The following is a 21,212-nucleotide window of genomic DNA, read 5'->3' as shown; positions in this document are numbered from 1 at the left end:
AGCACTGCTGAAATAGTAATACATAAAACCTGGAGGATTGCTGCTGGTCAGATAATGCTTCGTTAGATGAACCCAATGGCCTGAGTTATTCTAAGCCAGTTTGCAAGGTTCTTATAACTTCATATTTAATCTTTGTATAACTTTACCAATGAGGACTCGCCTAATCACCATCCAGAGTTACTTACTAATGATCTTCTAAGACCAGACTCTCCTGGGACTTTATATGAGGCGAGCCAAGGTAACGGGTTTGATAGTTTTGAAAATAACTTAATTAACTCCTATTGCGCTCTCCCCCAAGAAACTCAGAACAAAATACTCGATAGACTGAATAACCTTCGTTCTTGTCTGACAAAGCTGACGAAGGACCAACTGGGACCACACAACCAAAACATATCTGATTATGTCCCAGATCAGGCTTCATGCTTCTATCGTCACGAGCTGGATTTATGGGTCGGGAAACCCTCCGTCATCCCACGCCAATTGGTTGTTGCGGAGATGAATCCATCCTCTCAGATCTTGGAATCGAAACGCCCCTCCTATAACCCAGCTCGCATGCAACCCATCTCAGAGGCAAACCTGGTCACTACGTTAGCATGGGATAAAATGAGAGAATTAAATGAGACTGAATTGGGCTCCCCAAATAAAGTCCCCAGCATGGGTGCGCCAGGTTGCAATCTTAGCATTCCACCCTCCTCAAATGTGAGCATACTGAATACATCTTTAAACATCATCGAATTAGCATCTGAACTATCTGAACCCGATGAAAGGGCTAATAGTAAGAATCAGAGGAACTTGGTGTGACATCCGGAATGCACCACGCATACCTCACTAGCACCCTTAAATCAAAGATCTCTCCAAACTCTTTCTATTATGTCCTGGAATGTAGCTGGACTCTCATGTAAATTAGCTGATTCTGATTTTATAAACTTTCTTGAGTCTTATGATATAATACTTCTGCAGGAAACCTGGTCTCTTAAACCTTTAAATATTCCTAATTTTATTACTTATAATTTACCTGCTACTAAAATGTCAACAAAAGGTCGCCCTAAAGCTGGTTTGATCTGTGGTATCAAACAGTCCTCTAACCTTAAAATTAATTATATCAGAAATATTGGACAGTATGCACAACTATTATCATTTTCCATTGTTTACAGGGAAATTCTTCTTTTAAATATATATTTTCCTCCCTTAGAGTTAGAAATTAAACCAGATTATGGTTGGAATATAGTCTCTGAAGAGTTGTATTTAATACGTAGTAAATCCCCAAATATCCCCTTGATTGTAATGGGAGACACCAATGCTCGAATTGGATCAGATAATACAGCTCTCTATAAACACTATGTCTCAAATCTAGCTGAAGACGCCCCTCTTCCATTGAGAATAGGGAGGAATTCAAAGGACATCATTATTAATAAAGCGGGAGGAAAACTCTTACAATTGGTTTTAGAATTTAACCTCTCATTTTTGAATGGCTCAATGTGGCCGGATATTCCAGGAAATTTTACCTTCAGCTCCAAAAGGGGTAGGAGCGTAATCGACTATTCTCTAGTTTCTGTTGAAATGTTAAATGAAGTTGCCTCTTTTACAGTTGTACCTCGCTCAGAAAGTGACCACTTCCCAATAGTTTTAGAGATGTACATGAATCCTAGAAATAATGATATTAGTCCTCTTATTAGTATTGATAAGACTATCTATGCCAAAAGAGTTTATATAAGTGATAAAAATAGGGAGGATCTATTAGCAGTATTTGAAAATAACCCAGTTATTCTTGAACCTGTGGCTAACCAAAATTTGATGCCCCTGGAGGATAATGATTGTTATTATAAGACTATCCAGGATTTATTTTCTTCTTTTTTAGACCCTCAGTTCAGCAACAAACCTTCAAATAAGTATAACTGGTTTGATAAAGATTGCATTAACTATAAGAAAGAACTTAGAACTTGTCTAAAAGAAGCCTATATTACCAACTCTCAAGGTCTCTGGAAGACTTATTTTGAAATGAAAAAAGCTTTTAAGAAGATGCTCCTGGAAAAAAAATCTGAGTTCGCACTAGCCAAATGGTCTAAAATTGTTACTGCATTAGAAATTAAAGATACCAAAACTTTTTGGTCACTTCTCTCAATAAAAGATATCATTGATTTCCCTAATATAAGCGATGAGGCTTGGATTTCACATTTTACTGCCGTTTTTTATGATCACCAAGTTTGTAAAAAGGAAAATTTTAAATTTTCTCTGGCAAAAACCACACAATTTCAAATTACTGTTGAGGAGATGAAAAGGATAATCTTTTCGTTTAAGCAAGGGAAATCACCTGGTATGGATGGCATTCCAATAGACCTGTTGAGATTAGATCTAGAATGGTGGGCCAATAAACTTGTACCGCTTTTTAATTCTATCTATCACTCAGCTCTTGTACCTAAGTCGTGGAACAACTCAATAGTGGTACCAATCTTTAAAAAAGGTGATAGGAATTGCCAAGAGAACTACAGGCCTATAAGTTTGTTACCATGCATAAGTAAAATCTATGCCAAATCTCTGCTTATTAAATTGGAAGAATGGATGCTGACAAAAGGTCTACCTGGTAAAGAGCAGGCTGGTTTTAAGGCAGGCTCGTCAACTCTTTTTTTTTTTTTTACCTTTTAAAAGTAATTTGTTTATTTTGAAAGTAATAGTTGCAGATGGGGATTCCGCCGCCCCCCAGACATGCAGCTCTTGGAGTGCACGTGGGTGCATTTCTTCGTGCGCTGGCTAAAGCTATTTTGTTTTTTTTTTTTTATAATATTTTTTATTACGTTTCTTTCCAAATTTTATACATTACAAACAAGGAGTTTACAAGAAACCATTTTTTTTTTTTTAACAAAAATCCCAAATTGGACTTCCCCACCCCTTCCGATTCTGCGTTCTTTATATTAACAATGTCAGCAATTTGTTACCTTATGTCATACCTTATTGTAACTTTTACATGTTATGTATCTATATTCAATGTATTATGTCAGAATTTTTATACCTTTAAAATAAACGTAACATGTTCAATTTCATATTATCTCCTTTTCTCTTTTATCACTTAGTTTACTATTTACTTAATCATAATTGCTAAAGCATATCATTTTCAAATCATGCACCGTCTTAAGATTCATACAGTTTGTAATACTTTTGCAAGTAGTCTTTAAACTTTTTCCAGTCCACCTCAATTGTTTCTACATCCAAATCTCGGATTCTGCCGGTCAGTTCAGCTATCTCCATGTAGTCCATCAACTGCGTCTGCCATTCCTCCAGCGTGGGTAAATCTTGTGTCTTCCAGTTCTTTGCGATGAGTATTCTTGCTGCTGTACTAGCATACATAAACAAAGTTCTGTCCTTCTTTAACACTTTCTGGTCTACCATGCCCAACAGGAAGGCCTCTGGTTTCTTGGGAAAGGTATACCTAAATACCTTTTTCAACTCATTGTAAATCATTTCCCAGAAAGCCTTAACCTTTGGGCATGTCCACCAGAGGTGAAAGAAAGTCCCCTCTGCTTCCTTACACTTCCAACATTTATTGTCAGACAGGTGATGTATCTTAGCTAACTTGACTGGGGTCATGTACCACCGGTATATCATTTTCATAATGTTTTCCTTCAAGGCCGTACTGGCCGTAAATTTCATTCCGGTGTTCCATAACCTTTCCCAGTCTTCAAACATAATGTTGTGTCCAACATCCTGCGCCCATTTAATCATAGCAGATTTAACTGTCTCATCCTGTAAATTCCACATAAGCAGCAAGTTATACATTCTAGATAACAGCTTTGTCTTTGGTTCTAACAATTCTGTCTCTAGTTTCGACTTTTCCACCTGGAAACCAACTTTTTTGTCCATTTTGAAAACCTCTTGAATTTGAGCATAATGTAGCCAGTCTCGCACCTTATTTTTTAGTTTGTCCTGGCTCTGCAACTTCCAATTGTCTCCAATTTTTTCAGTCAATTCCCAATATTTCGGCCAATAGGCCTCCATATTGGGTCTTTTTCGGGCCTTGGCCTCCACTGGTGATAGCCACCTCGGAGTTTTACTCTCTAGTAAGTCTTTATATTTCATCCAGACTGCAAAAATTGCTTTTCTGACAATGTGGCTTTTAAACAATTTATGTGCTTTAACCTTGTCGTACCATAGGTATGCGTGCCATCCAAAAGCATTATTAAAGCCTTCCAGATCTAGGACATCGGTGTTTTCCAACAAAAACCAATCTTTCAGCCAGCAGAAGGCTGCAGCTTCATAATACAACCTCAAGTCCGGCAGGGCAAACCCCCCTCTTTCTTTCGAATCTGTTAATATTTTAAACTTTATTCGGGGCTTTTTGCCCTGCCAGATAAATCTAGATATATCCTTCTGCCATTTTCCAAAGCAATCCACTCTGTCCACGATCTGTAAGGTTTGAAACAAAAATAACATTTTCGGCAACACATTCATTTTTATAGCTGCAATTCTTCCCAACAAGGAAAGTTTCAATCTTGACCAAATTTCTAAATCCTTTTTAACTTCCAACCAACATTTCTCATAATTATCCTTAAATAAATTCAAATTCTTGGAGGACAAATAGATCCCAAGGTATTTCACTTTTTTAACCACATTCAGTTCTGTTTCTCTCTGAAACCCCTCTGTTTCTGTAATTGTTAAATTTTTGGTCAGAACCTTAGTTTTTTGTTTATTCAACCTAAATCCCGCCACCCGACCAAATTCAGATATAAGTTCGAGAACTCTTTTTGTACTGGATTCTGGCTCCTGCAGTGTCAAAACTAGGTCATCTGCAAAAGCTTTCAGTTTATATTGTTTCACTCCGACCTCTATCCCTTGTACCAACCGGTCCTCTCTGATCATATTCAATAGCACCTCCAGGACTGAAATAAATAACAGAGGGGATAGAGGGCACCCTTGTCGTGTCCCTTTTTCAATTTTAAATTCCTCCGTCACCACATTGTTCACTATTAATTTAGCTTTTTGTTCTGAATAGATTGCATGTAATCCATTCTCAAACCCCCGTCCCACTCCCATCCCCTCCAAGTTCTTCTTCATAAACATCCAAGATATATTGTCAAATGCTTTCTCCGCATCAATAAAGATTAACACCGCCCTTGTGTTCCTGTTAGTCTGCAAAAGTTCTAAAATGTCAATGATGTTTCTAGTGTTCTCATATAAATGTCTACCAGGGAGAAAGCCAGCTTGGTCTTTATGAATTACTTCATTTAAGACTTTTTTAAGTCTATTTGCCAAAATGTCTGCAAATATTTTGTAATCCACATTTAGGAGTGAGATGGGACGGTAGTTTTTAAGCTGAGTCTTTTCAGATTCTGACTTAGGTATCAATGTGATGAAGGCTTCTTTCCACGTTTCTGGTGCCCTCTTCCCATCCATAATCTGGTTACATACCTCCAACAAAGGTTGTATCAAATAGTCCTTCAGAACCTTGTAATATTTGGAGGTAAGTCCATCCGGGCCTGGAGATTTGCCTAGTTGCATATTCTGAATGGCACCTTCAATTTCCTGTGTGGTTATTATAGAGTTCAAGATTGATCTTTTATCTTGAGTTATTTTTGATAGTCCATTTATCTTTAAAAATTGATCTATCTCTGATTCTTTCTGGGGCCCCTGTGCATACAGTTCTTTGAAGTATCTGTGGAAGCACCTCCTAATTTCTTCTGGTTTCTGTACGGTCCTTCCATCAATCTCTAGATTTGTTATCGTGTTTAGCTTTTGTCTTTTTTTCAGCTGCCAAGCTAGCAGCTTTCCACATTTATTTGCTGATTCAAAAGATCTTTGCTTCATCTGTTTTATTTTCCATTCAATCTCCTGATTGATCAATTTTGAGTATTCTGCTTGGTGGAATTTAATTTCTCTCAGCACCTCCTTGGACTTTGGTTTGGTTCTCAGTTTTTTTTCTCCTTGGTGTATTTTCTCCAATATTTTGTCCTTCTTTCCGTTCCAGAGTTTTTTCTTGATTGAATTCTGTTGTATCAGAAACCCTCTCATAACAGCTTTACTTGCGTCCCAGATCGTTCTTTTTTCAACTGTAGTATTCAGATTTATCTCAAAATAGTCCTTTAATGTTTTTTGGGCCTTTTTCACAATCTCTTGCTCTCTTAGTAGTGTGTCATTCATTCTCCATCTGAAGGAACCGGGTTGAGTTAATCTAAGTTCTATTTTCAAGGCGTTGTGGTCGGAGCATGTTTTTGGGCAGATTTCCACCTTTTTAGTCTTGGGTGCCAGCCCCCTGGAGGTCCAGATTTGGTCGATCCTTGACCAAGACAGGTGGGCCTCAGAGAAAAAAGTTCCTTCTTTACCTAGGGGGTTCTTTGTCCTCCATATGTCGATCAAATCCAGATTGTCAGTCAGTTCGAAAAAAGTTTTGGGCAGTCTGCCATCAGATGTTAAGTTTTGGTTGTAAGACTTATCCATATGTGTAGACACCACTCCATTCATATCTCCCATCATTATGATGTTAGCATAGTCCAGATAGTCCAGCAACGTCTCATGCAGCTTCTTGAAAAATTCTGATTTCCCGTCATTTGGGGCATAAATTCCTAATATCAATATTTTTTCTCCTTGGGTTTGAATTTCAATTGCCAAAATTCTTCCTTGTTCATCCTTAAATAGAAATTTGGGTATCAGGCTCTCCTTAGCATAGATCACCACTCCTCTTTTCTTTACTTTGTCAGACGAAATAAATTCTTGGCCTAATCTTTTATTTACCAAAACCTTCCTGTGGAGCCTGGTCACATGGGTTTCTTGTAGGCAAATAATGTCCAATTGTTCTTTCTTCAATATGTGAAATAACCTCCTTCTTTTCTCCGGGGAATTTCCGCCATTTATATTCCAACTGAGTAGCCGCAGAGACATCCTGAACTATTCTGCTACACCTAGAGCGGTGTATCTTCTTTCTCCTCTGGTTCCGAAGGTGCAGGTATTGCTCCACCTGGGTTGGGTATAGGCCAATTAGCTGCTGCTTCTTTTTGGAGGTCTTCTCCGTGGTCGTGCTGGAACTTTTGTAAGTCCTCTGGTGATCTTATTTTAACCTTCTTCTGTTTGTAAGTAAATGATAGCCCTTGTGGGAACTCCCACCTATAAGGAATTGTGTTGAGTCTCAGTAACTTAGCCAAATCTGAGTAGGTGGCTCTCAAGTCCAATAACTGTTTAGGAATATCTCGATAAATTTCCACCCTTTTCTCTTGTATCACAATTGAGTTTTTGAAGTGTAGGCCTAGTATTTTGTCTCTCTCCTCCCTTGATCTCAAAGCTATTAAGCAGTCTCTGGATCTATCTTTTCTTACTAATCTTCCCAACCGAAAAGCCGATACAATTTTAAAATCAATTTCTTCTTTTAAGTCCCAGAACTTTGTAAACTCTGTTGTCAAAAGTCCTTTCAAATCTTCTTGTTCAATTTCTGGGACTGCCCTTAGTCTAAGGTTGGTCTCGCGATTTTTCAATTCCACCAACGAGAGATAGGTTTGTTGGTCCCCTATCTGTTTATGAAGAGGCTTGACTTCCGCTTTAACTTCCTCGACTTCTTTTTTAGCTGATGTTGCAATTTGAACGGCTTCCCCTGCCAGTTTACGATTCTCTTCTGTTGCTCCTTGCAATTTTTCAATTGCTTGAGTATGTTGGGAAACCTGATCTGTCAATTTCTGAATCGAGGATGTTGCTTGGTCAATTTTTGTTGATTGGTTATCAATTTTTTGATTTATTGCTGACAGTTGTTCCAAAACTTGTTTCAGTACTGCCTCAGCTCCTCCTGCTGCCATATCTTCCTCTTCAGATTTTTCAGGCTTTTCGGTTTCTACTTTTTGTGTCGCAAGCACAGCTGGAACTGATAATCTACGTCCCTGAGTTAAAGTTGTTTGCAAAAGCTGTGCTTGCTTTTTTGCTTTCTCTTTCTCCTTAGCTTCCTTAGCTTTGGCTGCTCTTGTCTTTCCTGTGCCACTCATCAGTCAACGTTCAAGGTCAAGTGTTGTAATCCCATGGGAAAGGCAAGTCCAGAATTAAAAACAGTCTATTGAGAGAAGGTAAACAAAAAAAACTTTCCCAGGCCTCTGTATTCCCAATGTCCTCTAGGGGGAGTGCCACCAAAGTTTTAGTAAGAAGAAGGTAACTTTCCACAATTAAAGTCTCTTTGTTCCAACTTTAAAAACAATTTTAAAAGCAAATTAGTTCCAGCACGCTAAAAAAAAAGTCCTGCAGAGCCCTTTTCAACATATAACAAAGTTCCAGCAAGGTGCCTGCAATTGTATCCACTTCAGCTAGAGGAGCTCAAAAGTTACAAAAGTATCTGGACGCTTGCAACAATTCCGCAGTTTAAACAACTTTACCCGGCCACCCGGGGATTTGGGGTTAGAGTCTTCCCTTGCCCTTGGGGTGTCCGCTCCAGGTCAATTTTATGCTGTATTTATTCTTTAAAAGTAAAATTCAAATGTGCACGAAAGTCCCAATTTAAAGCTTCAAAGCTTCCCTGTTCACAGCGCTTTCCGCTCTTTAGACCGTCTGCTTTGATCTTGAAAGCAGTGTCGGAAGACGGACTTCCTCTTTCTCGTCTCCCGTTTTTAGCCAAATTTTCCGATTTAATTTGTAAAGTCTTAGGTCCTTACTCACGGGTTTGATGTTTCAGCCCGATGTTTCTTGGAAGAAAGGTCAGCGCTCATCCGTGACAGCCGCGCGGCTTCGCCTCCGCAGAAAGAGCGATGAACCCACAGCACCGCTCCCCCTCCTTCACTCCGGAGCCCCTTACGGGGTTCCTTTTGTGATTTCGGGGTCGCTCCAGGTGCCCGCCGGGTCCCACGGCCACGGACTCACTCTGCCCGTGGTTTATCTTGATGGGTTGCCGCTGCGCCGTCGCGAGCAACCCTTTTCTGCGGTGCCCCTCTTCAGAGCTCGAAGAGGTCCGCCATCACGGTTTTGCGCCGCCTCCGGAAGTCTGACCAGTGTCTAGTGTTAAGTCATCTTGTGGATAAATATGTCATGAGAAATAAACGAAAACTCTTTGTGGCATTTGTGGATTTAAAAAGTGCCTTTGATTCGGTCGACCGCAATAAACTATGGACTAAACTAGAACACCTTGGTATCGACCCATATCTACTTACACTGATTCAAAGTTTACATTCTAATAACCAAATATATGTTAAAGTATCAAAAGATGGTAGACTTGCAGGTCCTATTCTGAATAATCGAGGAGTTAGGCAAGGCTGTATCTTGGCCCCTACCCTATTTAATTTATTTCTATCTGACCTACCATTATTTCTTCAAAATGCAACCACTCATACTCCTTATTTAAACAATAGCCCACTCTTTTTATTACTTTATGCAGATGATGCTGTAATTATTTCACTCTCTGTTTTGGGTTTAAAAAAATTATTTAAGAGTTTCTCAAACTACTGCTCTCTCAATAATCTCAAAATTAATTATGATAAGACAAAGATTATGCAATTCAGAAAGAGAGGGAACCCAAAAGGCTGTATAATTAATGGACATCTAATACAGGAAGTTAAGCACTTCAATTATCTGGGAATCACATTCAAAAATAATATGAATTGGAATACACATATATGTGCTGCAATAGCTAAGGCCAAAGTAACAGCCCACCATATTAAATCCTATTTTTTTTCTCCAGTAGGAAACAGATTTATTCCAGCTGTATTGCAAGTGATTGACATGAAACTCTGTGCCCAACTTCTATACGGCACACCAGTGTGGATTTCAGGTGACCTCAAGAGGTTGGATAAATTTCACGCATCCCTTTTGAGGTCATTATTAGGACTTGCAAACTCTGTAAAATATGAAACAATATGTTGTGAGCTGGGAATACTGCCTTTATCAGTAAGGGCATGGCTGAGGACCTTGAAATATTGGATCCTCCTGCATTATAGAGCCCTATCCCCTAATACTATACTTTACGATCTTTTAAGTGATAGGGCAATCTACAATCTATCAGTGATTTGTAGGAGAAAACTGGATTCGATAGGGCTCACTTTAACTGATTTTGAAATCTCTGATCCCAAAGATATATGGGAAATTATCAGGAAGACCCTCACAGAAAAAAGTGTTCTCGCCATGCTTGAGGTTGCAAAGCGCAGCACCTGCTCTCCTATTCACCTAAATCTCCCTTTGTGTAGAGATTTCCAAAAGGGATACATGACAAATCTGAAGAAACATGAATCGTGTAGGCTGTTTATGTTGGCCAGATTTAACATGTTTCCCTCGGCGGTAGTGAGAGGAAGATACTTAGCTATCCCAGAATCAGAGCGTCTCTGTAAATGCAGAAAACAGGAACCCGATACTCTAGAACATATATTCTTTTCCTGTGATTTTGGCAGTTATGCCAGAAGACAATTATTTGAGGCCCTAAAATTTAATGGACAGTTTTTTACACAACCAACTGTTCAGGACCTGCTGGCGGACAGTGATGATAAAATTACTTTAATAGCGGCTGAATTTTTAAGTGCTGTCCATGAAGAAAGAATGGGCCATGATAAAGAGACTTAGTGGTTTTAATGGTAGGTGATGTTGCTGTGTTGTATTATATTATTTATGTACATTGATTTATTTTTTGGAGTTAAGAATAGGACTGGGATAAATTGTGTTCGCTGAGCCCGTATTTTATACAGTCTGTATATGATGTTTGTTTGTTAATGTGAGGTGTGATATGCCTAATAAAGGATTTTGAATTGAATTGAATTGAATAGTAATACAGATGTAAGTACCTGAATTGTTTAGGCATCCTTGAAGGAGACAGGGTAAAATAACCCGTGATTTTCGGCAATATTTTCTCCATGACGAGTACTGACCGAGAACATAACTTTTCACTTCTCTTTTGGGTGCTCCCAAAATAACATTCTCAAGGTAATCTGCCAGTGTTGGTGAAATGGGGAATGCCATACTTTTTGGTCCTGTGAACACCTTTGGAATTTGGGGTGCCAGTCACAAATGGCTGCTGTGGGGTACACGGAATAGCTGCCATATCTGAAAGAGCAGAGGAGACAGACCCACGAGATGGAGTGGGCATGCCTACCCATCAGCCACTCTAATCATTAGGGAAAAGGCACCCACAATAGCCACACAATCACAGAGAAACTCTTTGTGCCTCTCCTCTGTTCAGAACAAGAGGGAGGGTGGGTTCCAATCCTGCCATCCAATGAAATTGGGTGCCATAAACTGGCAGGACACCAAGGAAGGAGAAGAGATACCGGCGAGGGGTGTAGTCACAACTGGTACACACTGGGGCAAGCTGAAGAAGCGGGAGGCAGTGTTGGGGACTTAGGAGGTACTCATGGGACATCAGAAGATGCCAAAGGGGCAGCTGACAGTTTATGGGAGCCAGGTGAAGTGGACACGTCACCAGAACAAGGGGTGCCCCCATCTCCATGGACATGGCAGGCTCTGAGGCATTGGGAACAGTAGGAGATGCACTCTAGGAGACTGAGGCAAGCAAGAGAACACAGCCCAGCTCACTAGTTGACCAGGTGGAGATCATGGGGCCTTTTAGCTCCAGGAGGAGGTTCTGGTGCCTCAGCTGGATTAGGCTCAGGGCAGGTGAGGGTCACATGCCTTGTCAAGTGGAGAAACACAGCTGCTCAGCTGGTGCAAACCCAGACATGTCCATCAAGAATGGGAGGGATAAAAGAGAAGCAAGTTAAGGCTCTGTGCTTGCTTAATTTTCCCGACTGATGGACCATGGCTTGGCTGCTTCAGAAACTCCACTGTGACTTTGGGACTGACCCCAGGATCTGCAGAGGTAGGAACTTGGCCTTTTGGTTTGACTTTGGAATTTGCTTGTGGTATTAGACCTAGACTGGTATTTGACTGCCTGACTACTCTCTAGCATTGCCTTGAGACGGTGCATGGATGTGAGATACCAAAATTTTCAAAAGTAAGGGGGTCCATGGCTTGGCTTTTGAAAAACAAGGTGTCCACAGTACTTAGCTAATTGGGAACCACTGCCCCAAACAATTTGAGACCAGAATATCTGGCAGGCTGCCTCTCCCAGTACAGACCAAGCCAATCTTTGAGAATCTTCCGAGGAAACCCTGCTGGTCATTCAGCAACAAGCAGATTGTCACTTGGTAGCAATGTGGCGCGGGATGCGGGTGGCGCTGTGGGTAAAACCTCAGGGCCTAGGACTTGCCGATCGCATGGTCGGCGGTTCGAATCCCCGCAGTGGGGTGCGCTCCCGTCGTTCGGTCCCAGCGCCTGCCAACCTAGCAGTTCGAAAGCACCTTCGGGTGCAAGTAGATAAATAGAGACCGCTTACCAGCGGGAAGGTAAACGGCGTTCCGTGTGCTGCACTGGCTCGCCAGATGCAGCTTGTCACGCTGGCCACGTGACCTGGAAGTGTCTGCGGACAGCGCTGGCTCCCGGCCTATAGAGTGAGATGAGCGCACAACCCTAGAGTCTGGCAAGACTGGCCCGTACGGGCAGGGGTACCTTTACCTTTACCTTTTAGCAATGTGGAAGCAGCCTTTTCAGTGATAGCCCCAGCCTCTGGATAACTCATTGTGTCTTCCATCTGGTAATTAATGAGGCAGGGACAGTAAATGGTCTTTAAATTTATGCTTTCCCAAGCTCTGGCCTCAGAGTGCTTAGTATTATTTATGATACATAGTTTGTTTTTATCCGGTTTTTTCAGATTCTTTACTGAATACTATTGTAAATTTTGTAAAATAAATAGCTTAGATATTTTTATTAAGTGGTATAAAAATGGTAAACAAACATGTACCTGCAGATAGACTACTTCATAATCCTTGCATAGGCCATTAGACCTGGATAAGAAGACTGGGGTCAGAGAGTGGCAAGTTTAGGTGTTTGCCAGGGGATCAAGACCAGTAGAGGGCCAGTGATGCCATTTCCACATTGCACAGAATCTCAATGAAGATCAAAGTCAGCTCTATAGCAATCTCTGTTTGCATGTCTTGTCTGTTTCAGTTCAGGGGGCCTCAATGAGGATGCAATGCCCAAGGCCCTAGAGCCAACATTGAAGAAGACTAAGAGATCTCCATGTGCAGCATAGACATTGATCTGCATTTTGCTTCCTTATATCACAAGGGCATTTTTCAACGAGAGAAAAACAGGACACATTTCTTTCTCATTTGCTTATTTGTCAGTGATTTAAATGTGTTGCACAAAGGTGACACCAGTCAAGGATAGAGCTTAATAGGCTACTTTTGAAAAATCCACATAAAACAAGATGAAAAATGCTATAAAAAATAAACCTGACACACAAATATCTGTGGGCAAATTGGACTGGAGAGAGAGCATTTACATTAGAAGGGCAGATGAACTGGAGAAAGATCTATTAGGCCATTCGTCTCTAAATATTATGTGTGTGGTGTCAAGCATCCTACAGAGATTTCATAATAAAAACTAGTTGAAGGGCTGTAAGTATAAACTTGTTCTAAAATCCATGGAGCCCCTTGCATAGTAGAGAAAAAACCATAAACCTTAATTGAGAATATTAATAAACTGAGAATTGATTAATCAGTTCCCTGAGATTATACGCCACATTCCTGACCTAAGCTGTTGATTTCTGTTTATTGTAGATCTAGATTTGGTCTGAAATATTTAAACAGAGAGGCAGGTCTATTTTTCAGCAAGTTCCCTTCATATTTCTTAACCTCTGGGCTTTGTGCAATAAGGCTTCACAATTTCAATGGCAATCAAAGCATTACTCAGCCCTAATATTTATTAGTATTTCTTTATTTTGTGTATGTCCTGCCTTTCTTCCAAGGCAGAATATACATGGTTCCCCCCCCAAAAAAATTCTTGCACAAAAAACTGTAGCTTTGGTGATTGGTCTCGAAGCACTTGGTGAGCATCATGGCCAAATGGGAATTTGAACCCTGGTCTCCCAACTCCTAGTTCAGCACTATAACCACTATACCATACTGGCACTACAGATGGGCATGAACTTGAGCAGCTTTTCAGGGGTCTTAGCAGCTAGTTGGACATTTCAAGCATATCTTCAGTACACAACTAAACAGCAATTACAGCTATTCTCTCCCTGCAGGAAACTTGGGGAATGATGTTTGCAAAGGGAGGATTGAGCTGCAAAATTTGGAGAAGAGTGAATGTCGAAAGATGGCTGTGTTTCAGTTTGTATGTTGTTTCAGAAAGCGCAAATGGAGTGGGTCCACCATTAAGAGGGAACTCAATCACATTCCCCCCCCCAGCCCCAAAACTCACATCAACAAAAGGAAAAGTGTTGGACTCACATTATCTATAGGACAATTTCCTAGTGCAACTGATTCCCACTTGCAAAGGAACAATCAGATGATGTGGTCTAAATTGGACTGGTGGTCAGGTTTCGGAGCACACAGATGCAGGACATGAGGTACATTTCCCAATGATGAGCTGTTCAGATGCAGAACCTGGCTGGTGTCAAGGTTTCATAGGCCCTTGTGGAACTGGATTGGCCTGCACAGGTCAGCTGACAGAATTCGGAACGGAAGCCTGAAGGTCAGTCTGCCTGGTTTGCTAAGGAATCAAAGTGCCAACGGCGCAGGAGGTGAGGCGCTGGCAGTCTGCCTGCTGGAGATCATGGTTTTAGACCCATTTCTTTCTCTTTAAAAAACCTCCAGAACTGCATCCTAGTTTTTCTGGGAATGTTTTGAAATATGAAATTTGGCACAGTTGCGATACAGTTTCTCCGAACAATAAAACAGGACTTGGCTTTTCCTGTACAACTTCTGTTAACCGACCCAGTCTGTGCTCATGCTCTGCAGTGATTAGCTAGTTCTCTCACACAAGCCACATAGATCTCCTGCGATTGCCACCACTCGCAAGCGGCAGCGATTGCTCACAACTACTGAATGCTTATCCCCATACATCATTGCATGAAGACATCAATCCTTTTCAAGGTTATAAAGGATATTTTTCAAAAGCCAGCAAAGTTGACTTTCACTGCGGTGCTGATGCAAGGCAACTTAAATGCTTGTATAGTTGCTAAAGGTTCATAAATAAAAGAGAGAGATATATACTGAGGGTTCTGGCTGTCGGTCAAATTGAAAAGCACACCCTGTATAATTACAGAATACATTTGTCTGCAGAAGAACTTGTCTGCTGCTTTAATTTCTTGAGGTTCCCACCCCTCTCCTCAAAACTCAAGAGGTTATAATTGATCAGACACATAAACATATCTCTCCCTTTTCTTCTCCTTTCCTGGCTTCAGCTAATTTACTATTTCAAATGGAAATGAAAAGTCTTCTTTTGTGCAAATGCCTTTGAGTTATTTTTGGCCCAAATTAACACTGCAAAATGCCTACACACAATCTTTTTGCAAGTGTTTTTCTGATGTTGGGAATAAATTAAAAGGGAACTGTAAAAGGGAAACATCCAGATAATTCCTGTACTTTTAAGAAATTCTTTTGGTGAGGAGAGATCCTGAGTATTGATATAAAGATGGAAAGATTGGTGAAAAGATTTTCATGTGATTAAGGTAGTGGGTTAGCTGGCTGTGGTTTATAATTTAGGAAGGCCCTGAAAGGAATTTAGCTGGGCAGTGGTTAGCATGAGTATTATTTGATATAATCAGTGTTCATGAATTGTAGCATGCTCCTTGGAACTGTCTTTTTAAAGTCATGCATTGTTTGCAATCACTACCTTTGGGACTCTTTCTCCAATAGACAGTTGAAAAAGATAAAGTTTTTGGAAGCTGCAAAACTAAATTAATGTGTGCAGTAAAAAGCTTTTTTAAAAAAGAAAAAAATGGTGCTGGTATTCACTATGAAGTTGTTACAGTAAGTGCCACATTTTTAACGTTGGAAACAAATGTGCTGGTACTGCATACTCTTGAGTAGCCCCTGGAAAAAAGCACTGGTGCTGTGTCAAAAAACACCATGCTGTGTCAAAAAAGATTATGCCATATATGGAGGTTATGACTGTATCTGGATTTTGCATTTTCAGGTCAGTCACAACTGTGTGAACTACAGGCTACTTTTGAAGTGGTGCTGGGAGTGGAACTTGGGTTGGCAACTTTGGCAGGGAAACTTGCCTAGTCAGATGCTTTAAACCTGCTTCATTGGGTGAGATTAATCATAGTGTCAGTGTCCTCAGCTCATGCAGTAGGGCTCCTCCTTCCTTTCCTGGGAAAACATGGGTGGTTGCAGGAGGGAGAAGAGTGTCCCACTGTACAAGCAGTTTTCCATTCTACTGATGGGGTCTGTCATTGGATACTTGCCTTAGGTAAAGGTAAAGGTACCCCTGCCCGTACGGGCCAGTCTTGACAGACTCTAGGGTTGTGCGCTCATCTCACTCTAGAGGCCGGGAGCCAGCGCTGTCCACAGACACTTCTGGGTCACGTGGCCAGCGTGACAAGCTGCATCTGGCGAGCCAGCGCAGCACACGGAACACCGTTTACCTTCCCGCTGGTAAGCGGTCCCTATTTATCTACTTGCACCCGGGGGTGCTTTCGAACTGCTAGGTTGGCAGGCGCTGGGACCGAACGACGGGAGCGCACCCCGCCGCAGGGATTCGAACCGCCGACCATGCGATCGGCAAGTCCTAGGCGCTGAGGTTTTACCCACAGCGCTACCCGCGCTTGCCTTAGGTGCCAACAATTCCATATGATTTGTTGCTCAAAAGTATAGCCTATCTTACATAAGATATAAATATATATAACATTTCAGTAGTATTAGAAATGGAGCTAGCCAATGGAAGTGTGAATCTTGTTTTGTTTTCTGCTGATAATTCCAATTTAGATTGCTTTTCTTTATAAAATTATTCCCATGGGTAACCTATCAGCAAGATTAAACTAAATATTCTATGCCACCATGTGTAAGTCCTACTGAAGCCATTTTGATCCTTATAATCTTCCTTTTTTCTGATGCCTGCATGCCTGTTTAGCAAATGGCATTGATATATTTAAATAGCTGTAGATTCGTATGGGGATTGGGCTGCCTTGCTGTTTGGCAGTTGTGTGGAGAATGCAGTCAGACAGTCAATATAAACTTCTGTCCTTCCATTAAATCCCAGTTTAAAATGTCTGCATAATTTATTTTGAGCCAAAAATGACCTGCCTAAAGCTTGGCAGCTGTGAGATTGAGATGGTTTACCAGAAGGAATGTTTGTTTGCTTGAATTTATTGGTTTTCTTATATAGCAGAGTGAATAGGCAATTGCAAGAGTCCTTTGTGGGCTGAATAAGGGGATGATGACCAAGCTGCAGTGTGAAAGGCAATTGATTTTATAAAAAACAAGGATAAAAAAGAGGCAGTTGCTTACCTGGTTTAAAGTGCAGAGGATGAATTCAGTATGTAATTACTTTCAACACATTCATTTCCATGGAGATCAGAAAACACAAAGCTAACCCTTCTTCTGTGCAGGTTAGCTGTGCTTTTAGGGTTCTGATCTAGCTTGTTACTTGTGACTGAGTCCTGTTGATAATCCAGTGAAATAATTTAGGGCTCATTCAGACATACCTTTGGCCCCAACCTTTCCAGGCACAGGTCCACGCTTCCGCAGTCCATGTCCAAGCACTGTTTTTTTCCTTTTTTGCCCTGGTGCTTTACCCAGGAAAACTTACTCTTTAATACTGAAGCAGAACAAACAACAATTCAGGTTTTCTGTGGAATTGTTTTTAGTGGTAAAGAGCAGATTTTGTTGGCACTTGGATATGGAGCTTTGCATTTCAGACCTGTGCCTACAAATGTGACACAAAAGGAAGTCTTTCATAACGTTAAGTTGTATGTCTCCTAATTTAATACACAGAGTCCTTCCATCAGATTAATTAATTAAATGGAGCAACTGGATCACAGATGGTTGGCTCCTCTCAGAATGGTAGCATTATTTAATAATTTTCAGAATATGGTGGTAATTTGATGGCTTCCCACATAAACACTGATTAAAAAGACATGTAGTGACAGTTAAAACAATCATATGAATTGGCTCTTTTTCCTTTTCTCTATGTGAGGAAAGGGCTAAAGCTCCATCCTTCAGTTTGGGACCAAATAGCTTGTTCCCAAAGTAACTGTTTTTTAAGCAATGGAAGAAATTGTAGGAAAGATCCAAAGGCAGGTCTCTCCTGTCATGTCTAGTTTAGTCCTTAGTTTAAAGAAAAGCCAAACTGTTCTTGAACATTGGGTCCAATCACAAGTAAGATGTAACGTCACATGAATTCCATACCTTGCTAGGTTTAGTAATTTCTGCCTAGCAATGTGAAGCCCCCCCCCCAAAAAAACTCCTTTTAAAATACTCTCACTGTTCTGGCTTCTGGGATAGCCCGCAAAGCCTCCGCAGCGGAGCGGGATGAAGGCTCCCCGCTGCCCTGCGGAGGCTTCGCACGGCTAAGGCAGAAGCTAGAACAGCGAGAGGAAATGCTGCGCAGCGCTCCCTCTCGCTGTTTTGGCTTCTAGGATAGCCTCGCAGCCTGCATTCGCTCCATAAGACGCACACACATTTCCCCTTACTTTTTAGGAAGGGAAAAGTGTGTCTTATAGAGTGAAAAATACGGTAGTTAAGGTTTCTACAAAACCATAAAAATGGCCCTTTATAGATTTTTTTTTTAAAGTATTTCAGTTTGTTTTCTTCCCTTTGCTTCCCATTCTCCTTCAAGTCTTTGCACTTTTTTAGCACGATTCCCTTGCAGCCTGCCCACGGTACATCCCAATTCTCTTTAATTAACACAAACACACATACATACACCTACGTTTAGGCAAATATTGAAAAAAAAAGCCTCCTGCTGTGCTTAAAAAATCCACATTAAGGCAAACCTCTTAATTTTTCATGAATGTGAATGATCTGCAATGTGCACAGGGTAGTTTGCTTATGCACTTAAAATTAATATTTATAGGACGTCCCCAGCTTACAGTCTTCTACTGTATATGGCAAGTAGTCATCAGAAAAATGTCACTGATTATGTACTGTAGATTGGTTCTGGATTGCAGTGGTGGTAATGATTAACTGTCCAATAAAGCAGAAAATTGAAGTTTAGGTTATGATGTAGGACACCTAAGCTAAGAATAGACAGTATGGTGTACTGGTTAGTAAGATGTCTGACTAAGACCAGAAAAGTTCAAATTTCTGCTCAGCCATGTAGGTGACTGAGGTGAACCGGAGCTAGTGACTCTCTCTCATCCTACCCTATCTCACTTTGCCTGTGAGAAGACTCAGTATATGCAATGGTTTGGCTGTCCCGAATGGAGGAGGAGGAAGGCCTTTTTAGAAATGAGTGGAAGTAATGGCCCTAGAAGCTTATGGTCTTCATTTCAGGTGTTTTGAGATTGCCTGAGATATACTTTCAAGGGCATAGCCTTTTTCCCACATGTCTAGGACCACAGTGGCCTGCTAAAAAACTATTGTCCAAGGACTGACATAAACTTGGAACTGCTAGCCCTAGGCCTGACCGCAGTGTGCAAGTGCCAGGAGGAAGCGGAGCAAACTACAGAACAGTTCATCATCTTCTTTTCAATGACTAGATGTTTGTGGGAGTGGTTTTTCCCTTTCTTTCTCTATTTGCATGGACAGGTGGAGTCCCCAGATCCCGAGCGGTCCCCCCCGTCATGTGGAATAACGACTCAAGACAACGTGCTATGGGATTAAATTGGCCACAACTTTATTAAATTTCAAATGTGGGTAGACCTTGGCTCAGGCATTGGGTGTTCTCCCTCCCCAGTCCCCAGCCGGGGACCTAGGGAGCTTCAGGGTTATCCAGTGTGTGTGTGTGGGGGGGGATGAGCCAAGTGAGGCTTCCCAGGTAAGATCCTCCCTCTATTGTGTGTGCAGGTAATCCCTCCCCTACCTGGCCTGGTCTCCTTGGCAACGCTTCCCCCAGGTGGGATTGGACACCTGACTGAGGTAGGCGGAGACCTCCAGGTATCCCACCTGAGGGAAGGCAAAGCCAAGCCTATGCTGATGGGGCTGCTCCAGATCTAGGGCTGCGCGCGTCCACGCAAAAGGCGCCCCCCCGGACTTCCGGGTTGGCGCCATTGTTTAATGGCGGATTCCCTCCGAGCTCCGGAGGGAATCGGCTCCGTAGCGTCTGGGTCTGGCCGCTGCGGCGAAGCGGGGACCCTTAAAATCACAGGCGCGGATGCCTGTGAACACAGAGACTCGGCGGGCACCATTTGCGCCCCCCCAATCCGCGCCGGAGCCTTTTTAAAGGCTTCGGAACGGAGGCAGGGTGAGGCGTGGTGCTGAGAGTACTCCCTCGCCTACGGAGTGAAGCTGCAAGCCATAGACAGAGAGCGCCAACTTCTTCCAAGACCGACTGGACTCTAAAATATAAACCCGTGAGTAATACGGAGATTGGAACGTTAAAAAACTTAATTCTGGATTTGGAACGAGCGGGAAGGGGCTAAAAAGGAAGTCACCCCCCCCCTCTTTGTAAACAATTTAAAGTAAAGGACTGGGCAACTAAGGTCGAGAGAACCTGTTTTTTAGTGAAAAGATCTTGATTTCACGGTTTTGACACTATAAGGATTTACTGGAGGATAAAAAGAATTTGGGGACTGAAATTTCACCCCCCCCCGAGACCCGGGAACGTCCTAAGAGAAAGTCTGTTGCATGGAAGATTTTGACAGCTGTCAAGAGAGCTGCGAGTCAGCTAGTTGCCAGCTGGAAAAAGAGAACATTGTTTCTGCTGTTTTTGTTGTTTTATTTGAAAATAACGAGGGCTGATACAAATTAACTGGACTTTTGGTTTTGAGCTGAAAGGAATATTAAGGAACTAAAATCCCCCTAGAGGGGTAATAGGGATACTACATTACAAAAATGGCTGGAGTACGTAAATTTCAAGCAGAACTGGATAGAACACTCGCTCTCTTGGGAAACTTGAAAGATGAATACAATGTTATGTCTACAAAGATATCACTACTACACTGGACAGTGAACAACAGTTTTGAGCCTGATAAGGACTTGAAACAGGAAGCCTACTTAACTGAACAAGTAAATGAAACTGAAAGTGCAGAAATGATGGAGCAAGGTGCTGTCTTTGAAGAAAATGAAGGAGAAGCAGGAGATGTGCAGGAGTTAAAGGAGAGTTACAATATGAGGCCTGACATGATGATAAAAAAGGACAATAAAAATTGGATGTGGAAAGCCTGGTCTGAATGGGAGATTATAAATCTGCGGAAGGTGAAAGCTGGAGCCTTGGGGACATCTGGATCTGTAAGAAATTTGAAACAAGAGTTGGAGCCCCCCATAGGCTTTGCGTTCAAGTATGGAAGACTGGCTGGAAGCAACAAGGATTCTGCTGGGCCGGAGCCCCTC

Source organism: Podarcis raffonei, chromosome 7 (assembly GCF_027172205.1).
Source record: "Podarcis raffonei isolate rPodRaf1 chromosome 7, rPodRaf1.pri, whole genome shotgun sequence".
In the NCBI taxonomy this organism is placed as follows: Eukaryota; Metazoa; Chordata; class Lepidosauria; order Squamata; family Lacertidae; genus Podarcis; species Podarcis raffonei.
Note: the sequence above shows the minus strand (reverse complement) of the source record.